The 13500-nt window shown below is 42.4% G+C and overlaps 1 pseudogene; it reads left to right on the top strand.

Moving 5' to 3' along the window:
- The first annotated feature begins 2555 nt into the window (after positions 1-2555).
- Positions 2556-13500, top strand: part of LOC117513520 — a 92279-nt pseudogene continuing 81334 nt past the window's right edge.

Raw genomic sequence — 13500 nt, 5'->3', positions numbered from 1 at the left:
TGTAACCAGGTTTCTGTAAGGCATAAATCAATATGTTGATCCATTATTATATCATTTACTAACAGGGACTTAGAAGAGAGATCTAATGTTTAATAGACCACATTTAACTGTTTTAGTCTGTGGTGCAGTTGAAGGTGCTATATTATTTTTCTTTTTGAATTTTTATGCTTAAATAGATTTTTACTGGTTGTTGGTGGTCTGGGAGCAGGCACCGTCTCTATGGGGATGGGGTAATGAGGGGATGGCAGGGGGAGAGAAGCTGCAGAGAGGTGTGTAAGACTACAACTCTGCTTCCTGGTCCCAATCCTGGATAGTCACGGTTTGGAGGATTTAAGAAAATGGCCAGATTTCTAGAAATGAGAGCTGCTCCATCCAAAGTGGGATGGATGCCGTCTCTCCTAACAAGACCAGGTTTTCCCCAGAAGCTTTGCCAATTGTGGCCACCTCATGAACCAATCAGCAGGTGGCAGTATGTCTGTGGAATGTTACATAGGCAAAGAAAAGTAGCTCTTTTGATTGATCGAGTGCCTTAAGGTTCACTTGGTGCAACAGGGTTTGACCCTATTATCTGCTGTTTTAATGTGTTGAGTTACAAGATGGTAGCATTTATTGTATCTGAGTTATTGCCTACATTATGGTAGAGATGGACTAAGTCACTCACTGCTTATCGACATTTTTTTTTAATTAAACTCAACTTTATGTACTCCAAATCACTCAAATGCACATAATAAATGTTTCCTAAAGCCCCAACCTCATGCCTTGTCTTTAAATTGTATTCACATCACCACCCTGCTTGCAGCATGAATAATTTTAATTACAGCTGCAGCTGCCCGTCTCTATGTGTGTTTCCACTCTGTGTTTGCACTTGCCCGTGCGTGCCTTTGTTTGAATGCGCTTCACTGTACATCTGTGCGTAACGCTGCAGCAGACTTCCTCGACTTAATCACAAGTTCAGAGTGATGTGAGAGTGCTGTCAGGTTTCCACAGGGGAGGGCCTAATTCACTCAGTGAGTGATGCAATCAATCAAATAAAGCATCCATCAGCACTGCTGGAGAAATTCCTGCAGAGCGTATATGACAGCGAGGAGTGCCCAGTCGAGCCGGAGATACACCGATCAAACAAACAGAGCGGCAGAGCGCGACTACACAGCGGCCACAGACAGAACCAGTGTTGAGATGACTGCTAAACTTCTCCAGATGTTGAGAGAGTGGTCAGGCACTTGGTGACTTGAAGGCACACTTACAGGGACGAGGTACAATACGCGTGAACGCGGAGCAGCGTTTTTGACCTCAATGACCTTGACTTCAGTGATTGGCCTTTGAAAAATTTGACCTTGGATGAGCAATTTCAGAACCAACCTTCATATGTGTGCAAAGTTTGGTCCAAAGCAGAGTGAAAAGATCAACCTGGTCAGTTCTCAAGCCCACCTACAGTACATGTATGTGCCAAGTTCAGTGGACACTCAAGTGATTAATAATGATTTTGAATTTGACACCAATGACATTGACTTTTCTCAAAAAAAAAAATCTGACTAACAAGAACTTGGAAAAGTTGAGGGACAAACAAACATGTGAAATTCATCTTTGTGATAGCATCATCAAAAATGATTTAATCTATTACTTTGAGATACTGTCATGAAAACGTAACACATTTCATGACTGTATCACGAAATTTGCGGTGACAGTTTCAGGGGGTTAGTGTTAAGGCTATGGTTAGGGTTAAAAATAATGACTGGAACTTCACCACATCACGAAAATGTGACACGTTTCACAAAAACCCCTAAAAAACCTTGAGGCTGTGCTGCTCAAATTACAATATGATGCACAGTTTGTTTTCTGTTCTGTGTTCTAATGAGTACCAGTAGATTCCAGACAGTACTTGCTTCATATTGTACAGATACACTGAATAATGGAATACTTAAGCAATTTGTTAAATCAATTTGTCATGTTTATTTTTCACAAATTCAAGTGTCTTTGGTTCAACAAGCAGGTAAATAAAATGAACATTACAAAAGCCAAGACATGTTTAGTTTGTTTTTTTTCCCAGTACTCCCTGAAATGTGCTGGAAAGCTCTTAGCTGGTTGCATTTTTACTGGGCAGAATGCTGCTGCCGCACACCGAGAAGGTCAGGGGTTTGAATCCAAACATGCAGATTAAGGATGTCATGGTACTTCTTTCTGTGCCTTTGACCAAGGCACCATCTCCGGACCTGCAGTTGGTCTCCAGACACTGGACTGTGACTGCCCACTGCTCCTACTGTTTGGAGTGTGTCTAACTAATGCATTGAGCAAATTTCGTTGTATGTATATAAAATGACCATAAGGCCCTTCTTCTTCTTACCTCCAATCAGGTCAGTGTCATTTATCTATTTTTTTTTTTTTTTTTTGCAGCACCGTGCTGGTGCATGTTGGAGAACGTCCTACTCCAGAGATATTTACCTGACTGTAAAAGTGATGATGCCAGCACAGTGGCTTCGGGGTTAGGACTGTTGCCTCACAGTGGGAGAGTTTGCGTGGAATAGCTGTGTTTTGTGAGTTTCCTTGGGGTGCTCCGTCTTCCTCCCACTTCCAAAGACATGCAGGTTAGGAGAGTTCGAAACTTTGACTTTGATCATAGGTGAGTGTGGATGACTTTGTTGATATGTAGCCGTGCGACAGACTGGCGTCCTGTCCGGGGTGTGCCCCTTCTGTAACTGTTTGACTGCTGGGATGGGCTTCAGCACCACGTGACCCTTAATTGGAGTAAGTGGATGTAGGAAATGTCTGCTCAAGCATATCCTCAACAGTTATTACCACAGCAGTGTAACCTTTTTAAACACTTTGCACGATTCCATTTAAAATATCTTTTTTTGTTATTGTTTTCAGATGCATACAGCTATGCACCAAATGTTACCCTGTCCGTTCCACTGGGCATGGGAAACCCCTGTTTGGCCACTCAGTACCACACCTTACAGTCCAGCCCAGTCATCTCAGTGTCATCTTGCCACCAAACAGGATATGACAACCACCCCGCTTCGGGCTATTACCTGCCCCACAGCATGAGAACCAACGGGGCTCCATCCCTGGAAAGCCCTCGTATTGAGATCACTGCCTACAGTCAGTATCCCGAAGATGAGGGCGAGGAGGTTGCAGTGATGACCACTCATCAAGAGAGGGGTTATTCCATCGTGACGCTGACGCTGCCAATGCAGACGGCTACCGCGATCCCACCTGCCTCAGCCCAGCGGAGTAGCATTTCCTCACGAAGCGTAACTCTGAGGCATCATCCTACGAGTCTGGTTTCTATAACTACGACAACTCTCCGCAGAACTCCCCCTGCAGTCACCTTGTGTTTTCTCCCAAAGGCACACCCTCACTCCTGTCCTGCCCACTTGCCACTGGCCCTTCAGCTTCCCCTCATGATTCACCATCGACCTCACCTCAGATCGGAGCCATGGCTGAGGAAGGCTGGCCTGCTCAACCTCGTGGTTCCAGACCTGACTCCCCATCATACAGTGGAGGCAGTGCGGCACTAGTGGGAAGAGGAAGTACAGTTTCAATGGTCTCCTTTTGTCAAACATCATGCTCACCTAAGCAGTCCTCCTGCCCCTCCCCTAATGGATCGCCGAGGGTAAGCATCACAGATGAAAACTGGCTTGCCAACACCAACCAGTACACCAACTCTGCCATTGTGGCTGCCATCAACGCTCTAACCACAGATGGTGTGGTAGACATGGGGGAAGCGATCCCAGTGACGACACGCAGACCATGCTGGACCACGCAGCCTCCATGAGCTTGAAGGTGGAGCCAGGTGGGGAGGATCTGGGCCAAGAAGGGGAGCCTGCCATGAAGAGTATACCACCCGTCTGCCCCTCAAGAAGGAGTCGTACTGCGGCGGATATCTTGATGTGCCCCAGCATCCCTACTACTGGTCTAAACCCAAGCCTTACCTCAGGTAGGTCAAGCTCTTGTTGAATTGCTGTGATCAATTAAAGTACATAATTCAGAAGATGGGACGAATGACTTCATGGTAAATTGAAGTGTTGACGCTGAAAATGACCCAGCAGCCCTGCTTGTAAATTGCTTGGAGAAGACGGTGGAAACGCACTCAAGTGTTTACTTATTGAGACAGATTTATGGTTTCCAACCTTCTGCCGAAGGATTACTTTTAAATTTGCAGACAACACAAGAACAAAACAATTCAGCCACAGCACCGACTGCTTTACGTCTCTTAATTTATTGCAACAACAATTTTTGTTTTAGTTTTTAATCTTCAAAGGCTTTATCAAAAAGCAATATTCCAAAATTGCATGTTCTTCACCTCGAAAAGACTTCTCTTCCGCCAACTAGTATCTAAACCCTGTGTGTCGTTACACAGTATGTTAGTCTGTGCAGCAAAAGAAACTTCAAAATGACACCATAATTAACATCTTTACAGTGTCTTTATTCAGGCAACATGTAAATTTACCTGCAGTAATTTTATTATTGTTATTTTTTTAGCAAAATTGTAATTCCAAGCATGTTTTTTAAGCACACTAGGGAGGCACTCAGATCATGCTACTGTTAGCCTGCTAGCATTGTGTTATGCGATGCTAGTGAATTTTCATGCTAATGATAGCCTGCTAGCACCCATTATCATACAGTATGTGGCACTCGTGGGTTTCATGGTAAGTTTGCCTGTTACCAATGTATTATGTGACATTAATAAATTAGCTGTCATCTGTTCAATCATTGAAGTTGATTTTATTTATCAAGTCATATTTCAGAAATGCTGTGACCAAAGAAATCTATAAATTTACTTAGCTATGTTTCTTGGAGGTTTTACATACTTCATTAATTAAATTTACTAAATATATGTTTTAAGTCTTGTTATTTTGGGAATTTCAATGAGATTAAATGGATTTATCCACAGGGGTTGCAATAGTATACAAATAATGAATGTTTACGAGTGCAATGGTAAGAATATTCAACTTTCACTGAATAAACTATTCTTACCATTGCACAAATGAAAAACATTGTTTTATATACCGCCTAAAATAGATCCTTGTCATTTGATATTTTATTAATTTATAAACAAGGGAAAACTGACTTACATTTTGGTGTGCGTCACTGGTCCTTTGACATACAGAGGTTCCAAATAGTCCAACAATTTTAAATTGCAATCCAATCCAAAATTGTTCTCAGTCAACTTGCGAAACAGTCAAATAGTTCAAAGCCAATCCCGACAATGTAGTCCGTGCCTGATGCCGTGCAAAAACAAACCCCGCCATGTTTTAAACTAAGCCCTATCACCGCTAGTGTGAGCATGCGTGGTTGTAGCGGTGTGCAATACCACAAAACGTATAGGGCCAAAATTGCACGCTAAATAGAACCAAAATTGCAACGGTCAGTGGAATACAATGGCAAATGGTATGAATAATCCATATCACGTGACGTACAAACCACCAATCAAATGACAAGGATCTATTCAGGTGTTGTGTAATAAAGCATATTTCACAGAAGCATCAGTATTTATAGCAAATACCACCAACCTTCACACAAACATAAGCCACTAAACTATATCATTAATTGTTTTAGCTTTTCAGGAAGGTAAATTTCGCGTGTAATCCTGGTCATTTTTTCCAAGTCAATAGCAGGGTGTCCTGTTGGAAATCAAGTGTTTGGTTAAGATAGGGAGCAACAGGAAGCAACGGTGACAGGCACAGCTGAAGGGGAAGCAGTCTGCGGATTAATCAGCCGTCTTGCTGCTCCGGCCCGTCGCGCCATCAGCCCATCTCTGTCCCTGTAGCTAACATGATGTCATGCACAGAATGGGTAGATAAAACCCTGCTGGGGGAAGTCAGTTTGTTTTGGGTCAACAAACAGGCCCTGAGTTCCACAAGATGCCAGAGATCGGTTTCAGTTCAGCCATCCTTCACTGGGTCAGTGGCTCCGGGTTTACCAGGCATCTGGTGTGGAGAAATATTGTCTTGCACTTGTTGTTTTGATTCGGATATCTCCACGGTGTTCATGAGGGAAGCTGTGACGAGTCATCTCCAGAACAATGATGTTAAGGGACGCCAACTGGGATATGCGCTCGGGCACAGGGCGTGCCGTTGCCTGAACCCTCCTCTAATGCCACAGTCTGCACAGAGGACGTGGCTGTCATTTATAGTTTTATAGCTGTCAAATTGTAATTGATAACGGTTTCATCCAAGAACACCCATGTGAGATTTGTTGTTATACGCCAGAAATATCTTCCTTCCCGCTGTCAGCGTCGGCATCTGTGCCTGTCACATAATACAAAACACACTCGTCTGGTCTCATTTCGTCGAAAAAGTCCACTAATTATTACCCAGCCTGAATGAATTACACACGTCAGCCAGTGACTTCGATGATTCGATTATAGACCATGATGAAATGGAGAGGTACCAAGACCGTTGGATCCCAGAAAATTGTCTCTAATTCGAAGCTAATGCAAGTTTGTATCATTTTGGACTTAGACTTCCTTGGCAGTGTTGGAGTGCTGGAAAAATGTGACATCACACTTTCTATTTTGGTTAATCACACGCAATATGTGAAAGTCAAGAACAGGATGGGGGAAATATATAGTAAAAAAATGCTTATTATAGTGGATACTTCTACAAACGACCAAAACCGGTGGGTGTATTGGTATCTACTGCAGGCCAAACCTTTTCACCTAATATCATTAACATCTTATTTTAGAATGAAATGCATCGTGGAGCTGATGTGTACCGTACACACACAACACACCACAATACACACTCACCAGCCACTTAAATAGGTACACCTTGCTCATACCAGGTTGGACCCCTTTTGCCTTCAGAACTTCCTCAATTTTTCATGACATAGATTCAACAAGGTTTGTCCATGTTGACATGATAGCTGCAGCCCATCACTGCTGGTGCTTATCATTGGATTCTGCCATGTGAAGCAGATGAAAGTCTACAACTCTTCATGGATGGGAAGCCAGTCCAACATAGGTTACTTCCCCAGGCAAGGCTGGCACCCATTTGGAGCTAGGTCGACTGGGACAAGTAAAGTCTGGCAGCAAGTGCTGGCACTACACATCGCTGCATCCACCACACCACAGAACCACCCCAGATCCTGGATACCATCTACCTAAGCAGACAACCAATCCTTCCCCACATCTTGAAAGTGAAGATCTATCTGCTGCAGCCAGATGGCCACTTGGCCTTTTGTAGCTTCTGTGGTCCTCAACCCTGAGGCACCTACATGCTGGATCACGCACAGAGAAACACACCACATGGCTTCTGTGATGTTTCCTCACAGTGCAACTGATGCTTCTCATCTGAGTTTCTCTACGTAACCACTTGTTTGACACAAAGTCATTCCAGTGGCAACTTGGGATCTTCCAATGAGACGTACCAAAGACCACCAGTTGTCACCTTAGGTCACTGGGACAATGCAGATGAAGTTTCTTGTCCAAGGACACAAACGGTTGATGGGTATCAAACGCAGGTCTTTATTTTGTTCACCAAATTCTTTGTCACATTGACCATTTTTCATCTTCATATGTTAACCAGGAGCAGGAAATTTGACCTTGAGGTCGACTATGACCCAACATATTTTATTCCACTTCAGTTCTATTTTTTATGCACTTTAATGAAAACAAGCTCCATGCCAATCTTGCATTTTTAAATTTTACCTTTATTTAAATGGGTTAGTCCCATTGAGACCTCTTTTACAAGGGACACCTGGACATTTGAAAATTTCCAGTCCACCTAACCTGCATGTCTTTGGATGTGGGAGGAAGCCGGAACACCTGGATGGAACCCACGCAAACATGAGGAGAACATGCAACTCCACACAGAAAGGCCACAGGGGAGAATCAAACCCATGACCTTCTTGCTGTGAGGCAACAGTGCTAACCACTAAACCATCGTGCTGCCCTTGTATCGCAAATTTACAAGAAATTAAAATGTTTCCTGGCTTCTCCGCATCACTGTGTACCTCAGAACATGGTAATTGGTAAATGGACTGCATTTATATAGCGCTTTTTCATCTGCATCAGACACTCAAAGCACTTTACAATGATGCCTCACTGTCATCCATTCACACAAACACACTCACACAGTGATGTCAGGGTGCTGCCATACAAGGTACTCACTACACATCAGGAGCAACCTGGGGATTAAGGACCTTGCCCAAGAGCCCTTAGTGATTTCCAGTCAGGCTTGGGTTTGAACGGAGGATCCTCTGGTCTCAAGCCCAATGCTTAACCACTAGACCATCACCACCAACACTTTACCTCCAGACCACAACAAACCTTGACACAAATTGTCATTAAGTTGTATGTATAGCTTGGAAAACCTCTCGTAGTAAGGATTCATTGTGTTATTGTCTTGTTTGAGTTTTTCCCTGCTGTAATTCACTGACATCCAGCATGTTGTGTTGTTGCAGCCCGTCTCTGCCGGCTCTCGATTGGCAGCTTCCGTCCTGCTCCAACCCCTACAGCCTCCAGATTGAGGTCCAGCCAAAGTCCCACCACAGGGCTCACTATGAGACGGAGGGCAGTCGAGGGGCCGTGAAGGCTTTGTCTGGAGGCCACCCCGTAGTCCAAGTACGTCACCAACACTCTGCACATCCTCAGGGGGCTCCACTTTGCACCCACATTTGAAAAAGATGAACAAACAGCAAAAGATGCACCAACAGTTTGACAATAAAAAGCGACTCGCTGCTGTTCACACAAAAATGCAAGAACCTTAAAGAGCCACTCACACGAGATTATGTGGTTAAGCTGATAAGAATCAGCGGTTTAATGCCCTTCTGGTTTATTTCCACACTACTGCATTTGCATATTTTAAAATTTAAATACATTTTTTAGACATTTTGTGCAACAGTAAAGTAAAGGGGTTTTTTTTTCACCTCACTCAGCATTTAAAATAGACTTGTTGGCTATTTTGGTCCCACTTAGCTTCCAGCATAGCGACCGCTGTCTTTTGTCGCTGCAAAACGCCCGCTCTGATTGGAAATGAATGACAAGTCATCGATTTGCCTCTGTTGCTTGTAGCTAACGTGTGATTCTAGAGTTATTATTAAACAGTCATATGTAGATACATTTCACCTTTCTGTTGGTCACACAACCTTTGACTTTGGGAGACTTTAATATATTTTCCCACAAAACTGGTCCCAAATTTGTATCTGAACAATTGTATTCATTGAAATGGCCGATATAATGAAATGCAAAGACATTGAAATATGTTTATACTATGATAAATCAAAAGGAAGAAGAAAATCTGCATAAATATTTATAGTAGCTCTATTATTATTGGGCACTGCAGTCTTGTTTGAGGTTGAGCGCTAAAGGGGTAAAATATGACGCATATGACGTAATTTCTCTACTTCCGGGAGACAAACCACAGCATTTTCATGGGTTTTGGGGCAAATTAAACACAAACAAAGTGAAAATGCAAAGAAAAAGTGATGATGCAGTGGAAAAGTGGACATGTGTTACAGTTTGTTTGTGAGCCGGCGCTCAAACGTGTCAAGGCGGTTTTGCAGGCGAGAGAACAGAACTACTCTGGTTAGCTGTGTCGGCTAACACTTACCAACATGACGTCTCCTGCTCACCTGCTCAACTGCTTCGGTGATTGCAGCCAAAAACAAAACAGTCCAGCATTTATCCATGTGAAGTTATACTGTGTATATATTGCACAGCGGAGCGCAGGTCCCCATAAGTGGTCAAATCCTGCAATATCACGCAGGGTTCAAACAAGACTACTGTGCCGTATTAGTATGATGAATAGTATGAAGAATGCACACAAAACCACATATTATGGCATCACTCTATCACCAAAAATCGCACAGTAAAAATTTCATAACTATATATGAAAAATTGTGGGTTAGAGGCTGTTCACAAACAGACAAACAAACAAACTAGAGCCCTGCACGGGACTAATTTCTTCTTCTGCCCCCGTTGAAATTTGGACCATTACCGCCTGCACCGGCAACGTGTGTGTTACACTCCCACCTGTTCCCGCAATGTGTATGTCCAGTCCCGCTGCACCCATGAAAGTCTGAGAATTTTTGCCCACACAAGTACAGGGATGCACTGATTTTGTGTCTCCTCCTGTCCTGCGGGAGAGAACACATCATTTAGGCTATTAATAAAGAGATCCATGGGGTTGTTTGTTTCATTTCAGTTTAAAGATGGTTTCATATATATGTGCCATATATGGGCATGCAGTGTTGCTACGGTAACTCTTGTCTGTGATATGTACCTGTTGCTGTTCCTGTTAAATTAAAGACATTCTGTTTAAGATGAAAGTAGCGTGTGGACACTGCATACTTTTAAGCTATTCTCCTTTGTTGAATGAGTCATCCTGTTGCTTCTGAACCCGCAGTGATTTTTTTTTTTTTTTTTTTCTTGCCGGTTCTAGCAAGTTCTTACTGCTCTTGTGAGATTTGCATTGGGTCCTGTGGGACCCAATACCAGTGCAGCCCTCTAAAACAAACAAACAAACAAACAAACAAACAAACAAACAAACAAACAGGGGTGAAAACATAACCTCCTCCAACTTTGTTGCAGAGGTAAAAGGAAAGATTTTGTCATTTCAGTTAAACTTTAAGTTTTTCTGATTTGTTTACACACCCTAATTCCAATGAAGTTGGGATGTTGTGTAAAATGTAAATAAAAACAGAATACAATGATTTGCAAATCCTCTTCAACCTATATTCAATTGAATACACCACAAAGACAAGATATTTAATGTTCAAACTGATAAACTTCATTATTTTTGCAGAAAATTTGCTGATTTTGAAATGGATGCCTGCAATATGTTTCAAAAAAGTTGAGACAGGGGCAACAAAAGACTGGAAAAATTGATGAATGCTCAAAGAACACCTAATTGGAAACAGGTGAGTGTCATGATTGAGTATAAAAGGAGCATCCCTAAAAGTCTCAGCCATTCACAAGCAAAGATGGGGTGATGATCACCACTTTGTGAACAACTGCATGAAAAAATAGTCCAACAGTTTAAGAACAATGTTTTGTCAATGTTCAATTGCAAGGAATTAATGGGTTCCATCATCTACAGTCCATAATACAATCAGAAGATTCAGAGAATCTGGAGAACTTTCTACATGTAAGTGGCAAGGCCAATCCCTCAGGACCAGTTGATCCCTCAGGCGGCACTGCATTAAAAACCGACATCATTGTGTAAAGGATCTTACCGCGTGGTCTCAGGAACACTTCAGAAAACCATTGTCAGTTAACACAGGTCATCACTACATCTACAAGTGCAAGTTAAAAATCTGTCATGCAGACACATTCTGCACGTGTTACAACAGCGTGGCTTCGTAGTAAAAGAGTGCGGGTACTAGACTGGCCTGCCTGCAGTCCAGACCTGTCACCCATTGAAAATGTGTGGCGCATTATGAAGTGCAAAATATGACAACGGAGACCCCGGACTGTTGAACAACTGAAGTCGTACATCAAGCAAGAATGAGAAAGAATTCCACCTACAAAGCTTCAACAATTAGTGTCCTCAGTTCCCAAACGCTTATTGAGTGTTGTTAGAAGGAAAGGTGATGTAACACAGTGGTAAACATACCACTGTCTCAGCTTTTTTGAAACGTGTTGCAGGCATCCATTTCAACATGAGCAAATATTTGTACAAAAACAATAAAGTTTATCAGTTTGAACATTAAATATCTTGTCTTTGTGGTGTATTCAATTGAATATAGGTTGAAGAGGATTTGAAAATCATTGTATTCTGTTTTTATTTACATTTTCAGAAAACAAGAAACCATTATAAAACTGAATTATTTTCAGGTGCAGTAAAAGACAGTGTGTTGTTATTATTTTTTAACTGGAGAATTCTCAATTCATATGTGTATTTCTTTTGTTTGTTTGTTTTTTTTTCTTTTACATTTTTGCCAGTAGCTGCAGTGTTTAAGCACCTCGTGGAAGATGCATTTTATTCCTGTGTGCCTGCATGTGATATTATTAATGTACCCTGACGCCGGGAGTCAATCTGCTGCTGCAGAGCGTCTCTCTGACTAGCAGCATACTGACTCGATTAGTATGGAGCAGCACCGTCGCCTCTGAGTGTTGTGCTTGGCAAACACATGAAGAGCACACATCAGGCCCAACAGCAGCGATCGTTTCTCTAACACCCTGTCATCGAGTAATGTACCCAGCGTTAGAGACCCGACACAGACTCAGTAACACTGCCTTTAAAAATCTCTTCAAGTTTTTGTGCTCTGCTTTGTGAACCTGATCAAGTTTATCCTTCTGTTTGCAAAGCAGCACAATCCTCAAACTAAAGGAAAAGTCATTCATACTGTTTTTATACCCGCGCACTAAAATTCTGTGCTCCAGTATTTCTGTTAAGTGAAATTGTAGTACTATTTCTGTGTTAGCATGGTTAGCACCAGTTAGCATGGTTAGCAGTACTTAGCAAGTTACAATAGCTGGGTGACGTTAGCCCAACTATTGTTTCCACAGTTATTGATGCTGGTCATTGTTTTTGATACCCACACCGGAACCAATTCTTGTAGGAACAACCACCCAGTTTACAAATATATGCATTAATCAAACATCTCATCCAAAATTAACAAGCCTGTTAGCCTGAGCTAGCTTGATAACATTGCGTGTACCTCATAGTGCTTATGTATGTTAATCGTTTTCAATTTTAATTATTTATTGTTGTGGTGGTTTCTAGAGCGAGCTATCACCCAAATGGTAGATTTTGCTCTTGTGAAGCTCCTTGGAGCAACTGCTGTGATTTCATTAGATTAGATAGAATTTAATTAATCCCTTGGGAAGACTCCCTCATGAAAATTGAGGTTCCAGCAGCATTGGACACTAGCACACAGGGTATCAAAAGTAGAAGTAAAAAACAATTTACAAAAAGTAAACACAAATATAAATACCAGAACAACCTGGATTCTTCCCAATCATCACACCTCAGTATTCCATTGGATTTGAAGCTTCCAGGTCCAGAGAGTGGAAGAGCTGTTGCGCGACGACTCTGTTACTTTAAATTCCAGCGCAGGCGTTTGTTTTGTGTTTGTTTGGGGGTGTCGACGTTCTAATCTAAACACTGTACTCTGGAACTCCACTGACGTCACGTTGCCATGTTGGCAAACGTGCATGAATCAACCAGGCCTGGCCAATGCTGACACACAAAACACTGCCAGTAGTGGTGCGTCCGCATTGTCGTCACGTTGTCTTCACACATTTGTTTACTCAAGGTGAGGATGTTTGTGTGTCTTTAAGATTGAGCGTCAGTGTGTTGCCATGATTATACTTTGAATAACAAATCTAACAATGCTACCATTTGGCACACGAGACGATGGTCGAAGCCAATGCTGAAAGAGCCTGCACACTTTAAGGTTGGTGGTCCGTCTCGCTCCCGCATTTAGCATTAGTCGCTGTTAGCGCCGCAGCTGTTTTGTAAATAGATGTTGTCAGCACATCCTGGTCTGCTTCGTGTAAAACCCAGTTGACAGCTGTTGGCCAACGTGGCGCTATAAACAGGCCTGTCAACCTTC

The sequence above is a fragment of the Thalassophryne amazonica genome, chromosome 7 (genome assembly GCF_902500255.1).
Source record: "Thalassophryne amazonica chromosome 7, fThaAma1.1, whole genome shotgun sequence".
Lineage (NCBI taxonomy): Eukaryota > Metazoa > Chordata > Actinopteri > Batrachoidiformes > Batrachoididae > Thalassophryne > Thalassophryne amazonica.
Note: the sequence above shows the minus strand (reverse complement) of the source record. Positions and strands in the feature narration are given on the sequence as shown.